The 12,226-nt window shown below is 48.4% G+C and overlaps 1 protein-coding gene across 1 annotated transcript in view; it reads right to left on the reverse strand.

Moving 5' to 3' along the window:
* The window catches only part of SLC6A11 (solute carrier family 6 member 11), a 126,986-nt gene that overhangs the window by 79,570 nt on the left and 35,190 nt on the right, over positions 1-12,226 (reverse strand). The gene's annotated exons all lie outside the window — the stretch shown is intronic.

Here is a 12,226-nt window from a genome sequence, read left to right on the forward strand (position 1 = left end):
CTTGAAAGAAGAATCTACACTTGCCTCTGCTGATGGAGACCCACATTCTGCCTCCCCCCTCTCCAGTCAGCAGCCACCCCAGAGGACACCAGACACACCTATTAAGTCAAATTCAGTAATTTCTTAGCACTTGTCCTCTAATTTTGTAGCTTTAACTTTCCCTCATTAGAGGATGCCTCCCCTTGTCCGCTTCCTTTCCTCATGATTTTTTTAGTCTCTTTCACAGGCTCATTTCTTCACTCATTCTTTCCATCAAAATCAATCAATCGGCCAACTCTGATGGCATCTGTCCTGTGCCAGACACTGCAGGAGGCACAGGGATGCGAAGATAGATTAGGGGCAAGCCCTGTCTTCTGTTTCACGAGGGCAGATTCAGAAGCTGCTTCCCTAAAGTCTGGCCTCACACCACCTCTATTCACTCTTTACTCACTCTCCTGACTTCTCTTACGTATTCCTATAGCTTTAGGAGTCACCGATGTCCTGATGGCCTATCATTCTCCCTCACCAGCCCAGCTGAATCTCAAGTTGAAGACTGACACGTTCAACCCCTATGTGTACGTCCACCTGGATTCACCTACCTCAATTCCACATGCTCAAAACCAACACCATGACTTTCTCCCCCAAATAGGTCCCTCCTGTGTGTCCCTTTCTTGGATAATGGCATCACCCTTACTCTGTCCCCCACTCTTCATGAATAGAGAAATGCACAGCTGTACTCCACTGTCCCAAGCCCCTTCATTGCACCAAAGCTGGACATGCTCTCGTGGCATGCAGCCAGCTGCAGTGGGCTCTCCCCCCACCCTCCCCCAAGGCCTCACCCTCCTGGCTTTTCTCTACTTCCCAGAGAACTCTGCTTCCTTTTCAGGTTCCTCCACCTTTCAGCCTCCCCAAACCCTTTATCTTGACCCCTCCCTCCTTCTCTTGCATTCTCTCCTTGGGTAGCCCACCTGTTCCCGGAGTTTCAATTCCATCCTTTCTAAGATGAGTGCCTTTAGCACAGTTCACCTTATTATCTCTGAAATCAGGATGCCCCCACCCCCACCTCAGATGGCAGCTGCAATGTAGTTGCTGATCCCTGAATATAAGGGACCTAGGTCAGAGCTGTTCCTATTACCATCACTTTAGTTGAGTGGCTCTGTTGGTTAAAATATTTTAAATTAAATCAATTTAAATCAATTGCTGCTTAATGTTTAAACTTTCTTTTTAAAAGATTACACTGTGTTTCTGCAGAAAGGCACAGAAAAAGGGGTGAAAGTTGATACTGAAAAGTAAATATAAATCATTAGAAAAACAATCACAATCTCATATTTTCCTGCAAAGAGACAACCAAATACAGTTGACCCTTGAACAACACAGGTTTGAACTGCTCAGGTCCACTTATATGTGGATTTTTTAAAAATATAGAGTACAGGGCTGAATATGTATTTTCTCTTATGATTTCATTATTTTCTTTTCTCTAGCTTATTTTATGTAAGAATACAGTATATAATATATATAACATACAAAATACGTGTTAGTCAACTGCTTATTTTATCAGTAAGACTTCTGGCCAACAGCAGGCTATTAGCAGGTAAGTGTTTGGAGGGTCAAAAGTTATACGTAGATTTTTGACTGTGCAGAGGGTCAGCACCCCTAACTCCCATGGTGCTCAAGGGCCAACTGTACTTTATGGGTCTAAGAAAATACCTTCCAGTAGATGAATCTGTATTACATTGTTACTGCAGTACATGCAAACTGATAGCTATTAAGCCTCAAACAATACACCTGCAGACAGGAGAATCGCCAAAGAAACTTCAAAGCAGTGAGAGTCTATGAGAGTCTCCTGTGGTTACTTCACATGTCACATAGGAAGTTCAGACAATGCAAAGCAGATGAGCTGGAAGTACTTCTGCTTCCGGTAAACATCCTTCTTAAGTGGTAGTATTATGCACTGGCATATAAAATAGTGGTGTAACTTAGATCAGATGAAATATGGAATATCAGAAGTTTCTCATCATTTTGGGGACACAAGTCCCTCCAAAAATCAGATGATAGCTATGAATCCTCACCCTAGAAGAATGTATCCCATTATTTTATACAATTCCAAAAGGTTTGGGAAGCCCCTGAAGCATCCGTGGACCCCAAGTAAAGAAACTCTAACATGTATGCTGACGGCCCTGCTGCCCAGCCCTCCCTCCTGGGCTTCAGTCCTCCCAGTCCACTGTGCAATCTCTACTTGCGCAACGGGGATCTCCCTCAGCTCCAGCCATGCCTCGTCCTCCTGCCATGTCACCCACCTTGGCCAGTGGCCGAGTGACACCGGGAACCATGCATTTAAGCCAGGAACCTAGGTTTCCTTGTAGATGACTCTCTCCCCTGCCCCCTCTACGTTCAGTCCCGGGGAGCGGGGGCTGATGCTCACTCTTGTTCTCAAACCCGTCCTCTTCTCTCCACTGCAAAGCTGCCACCATGTCCTGCTGAACCACCATGGTGGGATCCAGCCTCGGCTCCCATCTACCCATTCTCCATGTCATAGTCACAGGGGTCTTTTATAAAGAAACCCTGGTCATATCACCCCTCTGCTTCCAGCCTCTCCGCTTCTCATCATTACAATCATCTTCTTATTAGGCTCACCTACAAACCCCTCCTAAGCTGGTCCCTGCCCACCAGTCCAGCCTGCCCCTCTCCGTTCCTTCTCAAGGAATGCACGCTCTGGCCACGGTGAACTTTCTATTCCTTTCCTGAGCCATGTTCCATCCCCCTCTCTCTCCGGACCATCTCATGTGTTACACAGGGACCACATCTTAGATATTTGCCTCTGTGTCTCTAGGAATTACCAGTGCCTGTAATCTGGTAAGTGTTTAATAAATGCATGCTGAATTAATAAAACACATGGTTCCACAAAACACCAATGTAGTATTCAATGCTGTGGTGAGGCAGACAAATGAAGCCGGTTCCAGTTCTAGCTCTGTGATCACGAGCAGGTGACAGCACCTCTCTAAACCTCAGTGCACACCCATAAAGGGGGAATGAAAATATCTACTCAACGGATTGCTGTAAAGGTTAAACAATACAATGGAAGTTGGTGATTGTCACAAAAGCAGTACTGGTGTCTAAGGGGTAACATGGAGACATATGGGCCATTTGAGGTCATCACAAAGATTAAGACACAGCATTTAATGACCAAGGGCTAAGAAGGCTGGCAATCCTGTGATACATGGGACAGTCCCCGCATAACAAAAACCGCTCTGTCTCATGATTTCCAAATGCGCCACCAGACATTCATATGTGTGTGGGGGGGCGTATGGGCTGTTTATAATTATTAAGCCTAGAATCTAACTATTTTACAAATAGCTTCAAAGTATATTTTACTTCAGGGGCACCTGGGTAGCTCAGTCGTTAAGCATCTGCCTTCAGCTCAGGTCATGATCCCAGCGTCCTGGGATCGAGCCCCCCATCGGGCTCCTTGCTCAGCGGGAACCCTGCTTCTCTCTCTCCCACTCCCCCTGCTTGTGTTCCCTCTCTCGCTGCCTCTCTCTCTGTCACATAAATAAATACAATCTTAAAAAAAAATAATATATTTTACTTCATTTTAACATAAACTGAATTTTCCAGGGGCGTCTGGGTAGCGCAGTGAGTTAAGCGTCCGACTCTTGATTTCAGCTCAGGTCATGATCTCAGGGTCCTGGGATGGAACCCCATGTCAGATTCCACATTCAACGGGGAGTCTGTTTGAGGATTCTCTCTCTCTCTCTCTCTCCCTTTGCCCCTCCCTCTGCCCGCACGCTCTCTCTTCTAAAATAAATAAATCTTTAAAAAAATAAACTGAATTTTCCAGAAATGCAATCCCCATGTAAATTGAGGGTAGACCATACTCTCTCTTATTCAGTACTTTACCAAATGTTAATGTTATTCATCATTTCAGAAAATCCTATCACTAATGACGATGCCACAGGTGGAGGCTCCGTGGTGGTTACTGCAACCCCCTCTGGCAGTCCACATCTGTAGCCGCTGCATTCGTGCTGATTCCATAACATTCATGGTTAGCTCTTATTTCTAGATGGAAACCACAGAGGAAAACATATTGGTAGTATCCTATGGCAACGTGGCACTCTTGTCTTCTACCCAGATGTACCCAGGTTGCTGCCAGCACCAGACGACGCCATCACCGTTGTGCTGTGCCTGAGCATTCACATACTGAAACACATGTGGTTGTATATGTTGCTTCCTTTTTGCTTTCCCTTTAAAATATAGCTGGGGTATTATAGCAGCTTTTTTGAACTTATCTGTGCAGGTGGATTATTTATGAATTGCATTTCAGGGTGGTAAAGGCAGTATCACAAATCTCTGTCATACACAAGGGGTGCTGGGTGTGTGAGTGGCTGAAGCAGCACGGGGTTGGGGGGGTGGTTTGTAAAGGTCTCAGTGCCAGCGCTAGCCTGGAGTGAGAGCCCTTGCCTCCTGGTGTTGATGCTACTATTGCCAGGATACTGGGTCCATCCTGACTGTGACACAACATACTTGTGATGCAGGATAAAGACCACGTCCGGCTTCTGCAGAGTGAATGATCTTCTGCTTCAGTGTTCTCACTGGGGTTCTAGTTCATTACACATGGGGGGGGTTGTCAAACAGGAAGGAAGACAGCAGCTGCACAGTGTGAGGCCTGTAGGTACCCCCTCCTCTTTCCCAAAATACATCTCTGCTCAAGGACCCTCAATGGATCCCCATTGCCCGTGTGACCTTAGTCTGGCACATGTGCTCCCCTCCCTTGAAATCTGGCCTTCCCTTGGCTTCCCAATTTCCACAGCCACCCCTGACTCTCCTTTTCCTTACCCCTCCTCCACCAGAAGGCCCAGCTCAGCCCTCCATTTGGCTGTCCTTCAAAGTGAAGCTCACATCCTGCTTCTTGCAAGAGGCCCTTCCAGACCACTCTGGGCCACAGCAGCTCCCTTATCTAAGCTCTGTACCAGCCTGATGGTGCCATTATTGGACGGCTAATCTACACTACAAAATAGTGTTCATTATCTTCAAGTCAGGGAGTCCAGTCTTCCTTTGCTACTAGATCGAGAACCTTTTTAAGCTAGAGAATGGGTTTATAAAAATCACAAGCAATTAAACAACAGTGATTTGCATGTATCCTGTGTGACAAGCACTGGGCAAATACCTACATGACTCACCCCACTTAAGCCCTATAGTGACCCACTGACATGGGTACTCTTATTGTTCCCAGTGAAGGTCAAGGAAACAGCTCAGAGGCAAAGAAAGGCCCATGCCCAGACCTGCAGGGCAGAGCTTTGGTTCAAACAAGGGACCACCTGGCTCTGTTCTCTTCTGCCCGTCCACCTCCACATCACCCACCAACGGTGCCAGGCACATGGTAAGCACCTGGGCTGATGAACCTAGGCCAGGAAGGGAGCCAACACTTATTCAGGGCTCTGCATGCACTAGTGGAAAGAACACTGGTTCTGAGATCCACTTTTGCAGACCTGCGTTCAAATCCTGACTTCTCCACCAGCTGTGTGGCTCTGTGCATATCACTTACCTCTGTGGGCCTTAGTATCTTCGTTTATAAAGTGGGTTTGCTAACACTCACCTGACAGTCCGTTGTGAAGGTTAAATTAAATAATGAACGTAGGGTGCCCAGCCCAGTGTCTGGCACACAGTAAACAGTAAATTGTTTACTCAGCTTAGGGCAAAGACCCGAGCTTTGAACCCGGGTCAATCTGCCTCCACAGCTTCTGGGACACTCTTGCCATCTCCATGCATCCCCTCTCTAGGCCTGTGAGATCACCCTTCCTTTGCTGCTGGTCCTTAGACAAGGGTCTCACACCTACAGCTGCACACGTGGGATCACTCACAATTCCTATGGACCCTGCCTCATTTTTCACTCCTCTCCCCCAAGACAGGTTTTCCCTCTGCTGTTTCCCTAGCCATTGGCCGGTGGGGGCGGGGGGGGGGGGTTGCAGGGAAGAGGGCTTGGTTATATGATTGTCAGCAAATGCTTTGGGACTTTCACCCCAATCAATCAAACAGGTCCTAGCACATGACAGGCATCACATACTTGTCAGGTGATTGAATCAGCTAACAAGTGACCGCTCCCAGCACCTACCAGGTGGCTTACCCTAGCGATAAAGAACTGCAGAAGAGCCCCTGACAAGCAATGGATGCTCACTCACCAAATGAGGAGGAGGGAAGAAGAAGGGACAGAGGAAAAGACAGGAGGAAAATGGAAGAGAGGAGGGAGGGGAAAAGGATGTAAGCCAGCTTTTTGGCCTTGGTATAGTTCCTTTTTCCTGGAATCCCCTTTCTCCTCTGCCTTGGGGTAATTAATAACCATCCAGCTTGGAGGCCACTGCTTCCATGGGACCATCCCCAGCACAGGGATGTTTCATAACTGCCTGTTTACTCACCTGCCTACACTCCAGCCTCTAAACTTGTTTAGGGTTGATATCTGCAGTCCCATGCACAGGGCATGCTTAATAAATATTTGCCTCTCGCAGTAAGAAGTCTCCCTGAGCCCACAAGCCTGTCAGGCATGAGACAAGGACAGGCGAACTTGGGGCAGCTGTATGCTGCTGCCATCAAGAGCCAGTGGAGGAGTTAGGAGAAGGCCAAGAAGGATGAGGGTGAAGGGGGTCTGGAAGGTTTCCTGGAGGAAAAAGAGACATCAGAGAGGGGCAGAAAAACCGTGGATGAGGAAGCAGGAGCTGGAAGAAGGCACCGTGCTTTGGTTACCTGGTCAATGCCCATCATGAAGGACTGTTAAATGAAAAATGTACAATATTGAATTGTATCACCTTATGATTAAACAGGGTATAAACTATGATTACACATGTATAAGGAGCAGAAGGCAGTATGTGAACAATCTGGGAAGACCATTCTTTTGCTCTGAAATAGCCACTGCTACTATATTGGTTGGGTGATTTTTAGAGACTAGAGTGGGTGTTGCAGGTAACAGGGGGCTACTTGTGAGTTCTTGAAGAAGTCATGAAGCGAAAGCCATGGTTAAGGAAGCTGAGTCTGGCAGTGGTGGACAATCGGCCAGGCAGGGTGCATGGCAGGGTCGCCCCTGTGCTATCAGCCAGGTGGAGGTAGGACACCTCCGGACGAGAGCACTGGAAAGACTAGAAGGTGCAAGGTAGCTAGGCTACAGTCACATTCTCCAAACACCAATGTACGGGTGGCTGTGAAGGAGTTTGGTCAATGTGATTAAGGTCCACCATCTGCTGACTTTAAATAAGGGCGATTATCACAGATGATCTGAGCGGGCCAGATTCAATCAGTTAAAAGGCCTTAGGAGCAGAAATGAGGTCTCCCTAAGGAAGAACCATTGCCTGTGGGCAGCACTGTCAGCTCCTGCTAAGGAATAGCTGCCTGCCCTTCCTGACAGCCTGCCCTACAGACTTCACACTGGCCTGGCTGGCCCCCACAATCACCAGTGCCTCCCACAAAATCTATCTCCTCCGAGTTCTGCTGCTCTGGCTGAATGCTGACTGACACAGTGACAATAGGAATGGGGAGGAAGGAAGGATCTAGTGGGGACTCTGGAGGAAGACAGTGGCTCCCTGTCAATTCCAACGACACTCGACTGAGCTAGCCCATTACTGCCAGGCCAACAGCAAGCAGGTGCTCTGTAACCTGCCAGCCTCCCACTTAGCCATCCACTCCACAGTCTGCCCTGGCTCGCATCACCTCTCAGTGCTCCCCCGAACACCCCTTTGGGACTATGCTCATCACCCTTCCCACATCACCCCTGCCCAGAGCTTCCTAGACATGCCGACCCCACGTCCTCCTCCCCCTCCAGCATGCTCTGGCTGCCGGGACCACCCCCCCCCCCCCGCCTCGACTGTTCTCTCACTAGTGACACCAGCACAGCCACTGACTTGTCACTGCATGTGTCATGCTAACCTTGACAGAAGGGAAAACTGAGGCCCTGAGAGATGAAGTGTGTGAACCGCCAGAGAAGGTCATGGTGGCCCGCCCTATATAGCACAGCTGGTAAGTGATGGGGTGGGACTCTTGACCCCAGATGGTGGCTTATTCTATTCCTCTTCATTGCCGTCTTCATCTCCTTTGCCAGATTCTTGAGGGCAGGAGACACAGCACAGTTCTTCTGTGAGTGCCTAGCATGGTGCTAATAGCCAACAGGCACAGAATGGGTACCCACTCGCTTCTGGTTTCGTTCTCCAAAAGCACTGCACTTGGTCTCACATTGAGAGCAAAGCCACTTTGACTCTTTTATGCCTGCCATAGGGGAGGGTGGGTTCCCGTTTTGCAGGGAGGCCACACACATGGGCAGGCTCCGCAGAGCGCCGGGACCCAGAGGCGCTCTGCTCCATATGGGTTAACAGTGCCCGCTGCCCCCGCCCAGGTCCCCCTTGCAGTGCTCCAACGGGCTTTCTCAGGAGGCGGCCAGCCCTGCAGAACCCCTCCCATCCAGCAACCACTCGGACTTTGGGGGGCCTTTGTGCTTTAATAAAGACGGTATTACTGAGTCGCAAAGCTTCCCTCCTTTCCAACCCTCCTCGCTGCCAGGGTTCCCGCTAAAGGTGAAGCGCTGTCATTCAAGGCCAAAGAAAGGGTTGAATCAAGATGCTAAACTCTTTTGACTTAATGTGACAATCTGCGGCTCTCCCCAAACCACAGTTGTGGGAGAAGCACTCCCCACTGGGCACAAACACCCTGGGCAGTGGCTTCGGGTGTCCTCGGGTTCTGGGGCCTGAGGGCAGGGATCTCCGTGCGCGGCTGCCGGGGCTCTCTGCATGCGTCTCATGAGCGCTCTAGTTTCCCCTCTGAATGCAGACATCAGCCGGGGCCGCTGGGAGAGCCCTGCCACCAACGCCGTCCCCGCTCGCTTCGGACTGCAACAAAGGCCACTTGAGGGCCGAGAGACAGTGCTGCCCAGTTCCTTCCCTGGGCCTGTTCTCTTCCCTTTCACACATCTTTCCCTTTTATTTCCCTGCCCCCTTTACTCCTGCTTTATGCCTCATTGAATCCATTAGCCACTTTATAGGGTGCTCCTGAAGAATAAATTTTCTGTGTGGGGCTCCTGGTCGTTTCCCCGCTGGCGGCTCCAACCCGCCTTGGTTTTGGAGGGGGGGAGGTGGTGGAGAAAAAGGCACACACTCCAGGGAGGAGCCTCCACGGGCCCCTCGAGGCTGTGCCTCCATGAGGCAGCTCTAGGGCAGGCTGCCTGCAGTAGGTGCCCTCACTGCCCAGGGGCCCCACCGCGCTCCTTCCCCATCGTAGCGGGCCCTGGTCCCCTAAGATCTTAGGGCACACAGCTTAAGCCCTGTGAACTTTGGTCTTCTCATCTGCAAAATGGGGATAACAGTCATACCTTTCTCATAGGGTTGTTGTGAGGACTCTGTGGGTTAATGTCATGAGGGCTTTAGAACAGGGCCTGGATCAAACAAAGTGCTACTTAAAGCATTTGCTTTATGATTATCATCATGCAGACGACGGGCTGTTTAAGAGTCCTTATGCCACCTCCAATTCCTCTACTTGTTGGTGAATGAAGGAAGGGAAAGGGGAAAAAAAATCAATTCAAGGCCATTTGCAGCTGTTTCTATGTGAGTGCGTCTGTCTGTGTGTGTGTGTTTTCTTTTCTCCTGCCTTGGTGTCCTGGAGCTCTGAAAAGAATAAAAACAGAGCCCCAAAGAAGTGAAAAGGCAGGATTCTTCTTAAAATCCCAGCTAATCCTGCAGCTTCCTTTAAAGTGGCAATAGTAGGAGGCAGGGAAGGGACCAGAATTGTTTTTGCAGTGCCCTCCCCTCCCAACCTCTGCTCCTGGAGACCAGGAAACGAGGGGGAAAAAATCCATAAATCATCCACCGAGAGGAGGACAGAAGAAGAAATTGGGCAGAGGAGAGAGCAAAGAACAGGAGCCAGCTGGGGAGGGAGTGGGGGACAGCACGAGGGGACACCCTGACTATTCAGGGGGCAGGATGGCTGCCTGCAGAGGGCAGAGGCTGAGGTGAGCCACCCCCATTTGAAAGTCAAAGTACTACAAGTTCCTGAACACCTGTGCACCTTCTGGCCCCACAGAACAAGGACGCCACACCAAAAGGCATTTGATGCGACCACCTCTACTTCGCTGCCACCTCCGCCTCGGTCACCTGCTAACACGGCTCCTACAGCCTCTCTGTCTCCCACCCATCCATTCACAACAAGCAGCCAGAGCCAGCTCTTCAGGATGAAAATCAGACTTTCAGTGGCTCTCCATCACACTCAGCATAAAATCCCGAGCTTTCCCCACAGAAAGGTCTGACCCTTGCCAATGTCCCCTGCCCCATCTCCTACCACCACTGACTCCGTCTGGGCCCCAACTTGCTTGGCTGCACATTAACCAGGTCCTTCCCATTTGGGAACTTCACATGTGCTGCTCACCTGGCCAATCCCTTCTCGTCCTTCCCATCGCAGATGGACACCCCTCTGAGGGGTGCCCCTGCCTTTGTTCTTTCCTCTCCCAGCCCCGTTTTTCTTCCATCCATAGCATTTCTGTGACTTGTTCATTCTCCATCTCCCCACCAGGCTGTAAGCTCCACGGTCTTTGCCATGGATCACTCACCATGGCAAAGAGCTCCAGTCTGGTACCTGGCACACACTAAGTGTGCAACAGACACTTACTGGATGCATGAATGAGTGAATGAGAAACATCCATAGCAAGTGAGCATTTGGATACAGCACATCTGGGAGCTAAAAACACTGGGGTGAGATTTTAAGGATCTTTCAGAAGAGCTCCCCATTGCAATTATCACCATAGCTTTGCAGTGTTTGAAACAAGCCATGCTTTGGGTGACAGCTGTTCATGTTAGTTTCTTCTTAAATGGCAAGGAGTCTGCACAAGTTAAATAGATTACAGATCCACAAACGTTTTCTGTGAAGTACCAGAGAGTGAGTATTTTAGGCTTTGTGGATCACACAGTCTTTGTCACAACCATTTAACTCTGCTGCACTTAACTCTGCTTACAGAAATGGATGTGGCTGTGTTCCAATAAAACTTTATTTACAAAAGCAGGCCACTGGCCTGATTTGGATAATCCCTGAATCAGACTAAGGTTTAGCAAAGCCACAAAAGAAGGACAACTAGTAATGACCAGATTTTCCATCTTCAACAAATATGCATAGAGGTATTGGGGATATATTGCAAAACCATGATATTGCTTCACATGCTGTCACTTGATAGAATGAAGACAGGAACACACAGAATTTATTTGAAATTGCTGTTTCATAGAATATACAGCATTTCATTTGTATTATTCTGCATGTCAGCAATATGTTTGTACAATGGGAAATTCTAAGAGCACTTTTCACTCTGGAGGTACAAGGGAGCCACCGAGGGCTCATATTTGTTGCATATGTGAGTGAGTGAGTAGATGGATAGACCACAAAAACGGAGAGGACAGGACGTTTGCCAGGGGGATTACAAAAGGAGACTTAGTCAATAACTGGATGAGACATAAAGGGAGAAGTTGTCAAAAATGACTTGGTGGTTTCAGGCTTATGAGACCAGGGGAGGAGCGGGTGGCAGGGATGGTCAAGATGAATTTGGTTGATGAATCAAAAAAATAACCCAACATTTGCAGCAACATGGACAGGACTGGAGGAGATTATGCTAAGTGAAATAAGTCAAGCAGAGAAAGACAATTATCATATGGTTTCACTCATTTATGGAACATAAGAAATAGCAGGGAGATTGGTAGGAGAAAGAAGAGAAGAATGAAGTGGGGGGTAAAGAGAAGGGGGAATGAACCACAAGAGACTATGGACTCTGGGAAACAAACTGAGGGCTTCAGAGGGGAGGGGGGTGGGGGATTGGGATAGGCCAGTGATGGGTATTAAGGAGGGCATGTATTGCATGGAGCACTGGGTGTTATAGGCAAACAATGAATCATGGAACACTACATCAAAAACTAAGGATGTACTGTAGGGTGACTAAAATAACATAATAAAAAATTATTATTAAAAAAAAAGAAAATTAAAATCAGAAAAAAAATACCCCCCCCAAGAAAAACAAGGACAGAGCAAAGTTGGTCTTTTCAACAAATGGACATCCACATGTAAAATATAAATATAGACACAGACCTTACTTATATCCTTCACAAAAATTAACTCAAAATGATCACAGACCTAAATTCAAAACACAAAACTATAGAGCTCTTAGAAGATAACTAGAGAAAACCTAGCCCCAGCAATGACTTTTTAGACACAACACCAAAGGCAGGATCCATCAAACAGTTGATAG

This window comes from Ursus americanus, chromosome 14 (assembly GCF_024610735.1).
Source record: "Ursus americanus isolate L20-20 chromosome 14, mUrsAme1.1.p, whole genome shotgun sequence".
Classification (NCBI taxonomy): domain Eukaryota; kingdom Metazoa; phylum Chordata; class Mammalia; order Carnivora; family Ursidae; genus Ursus; species Ursus americanus.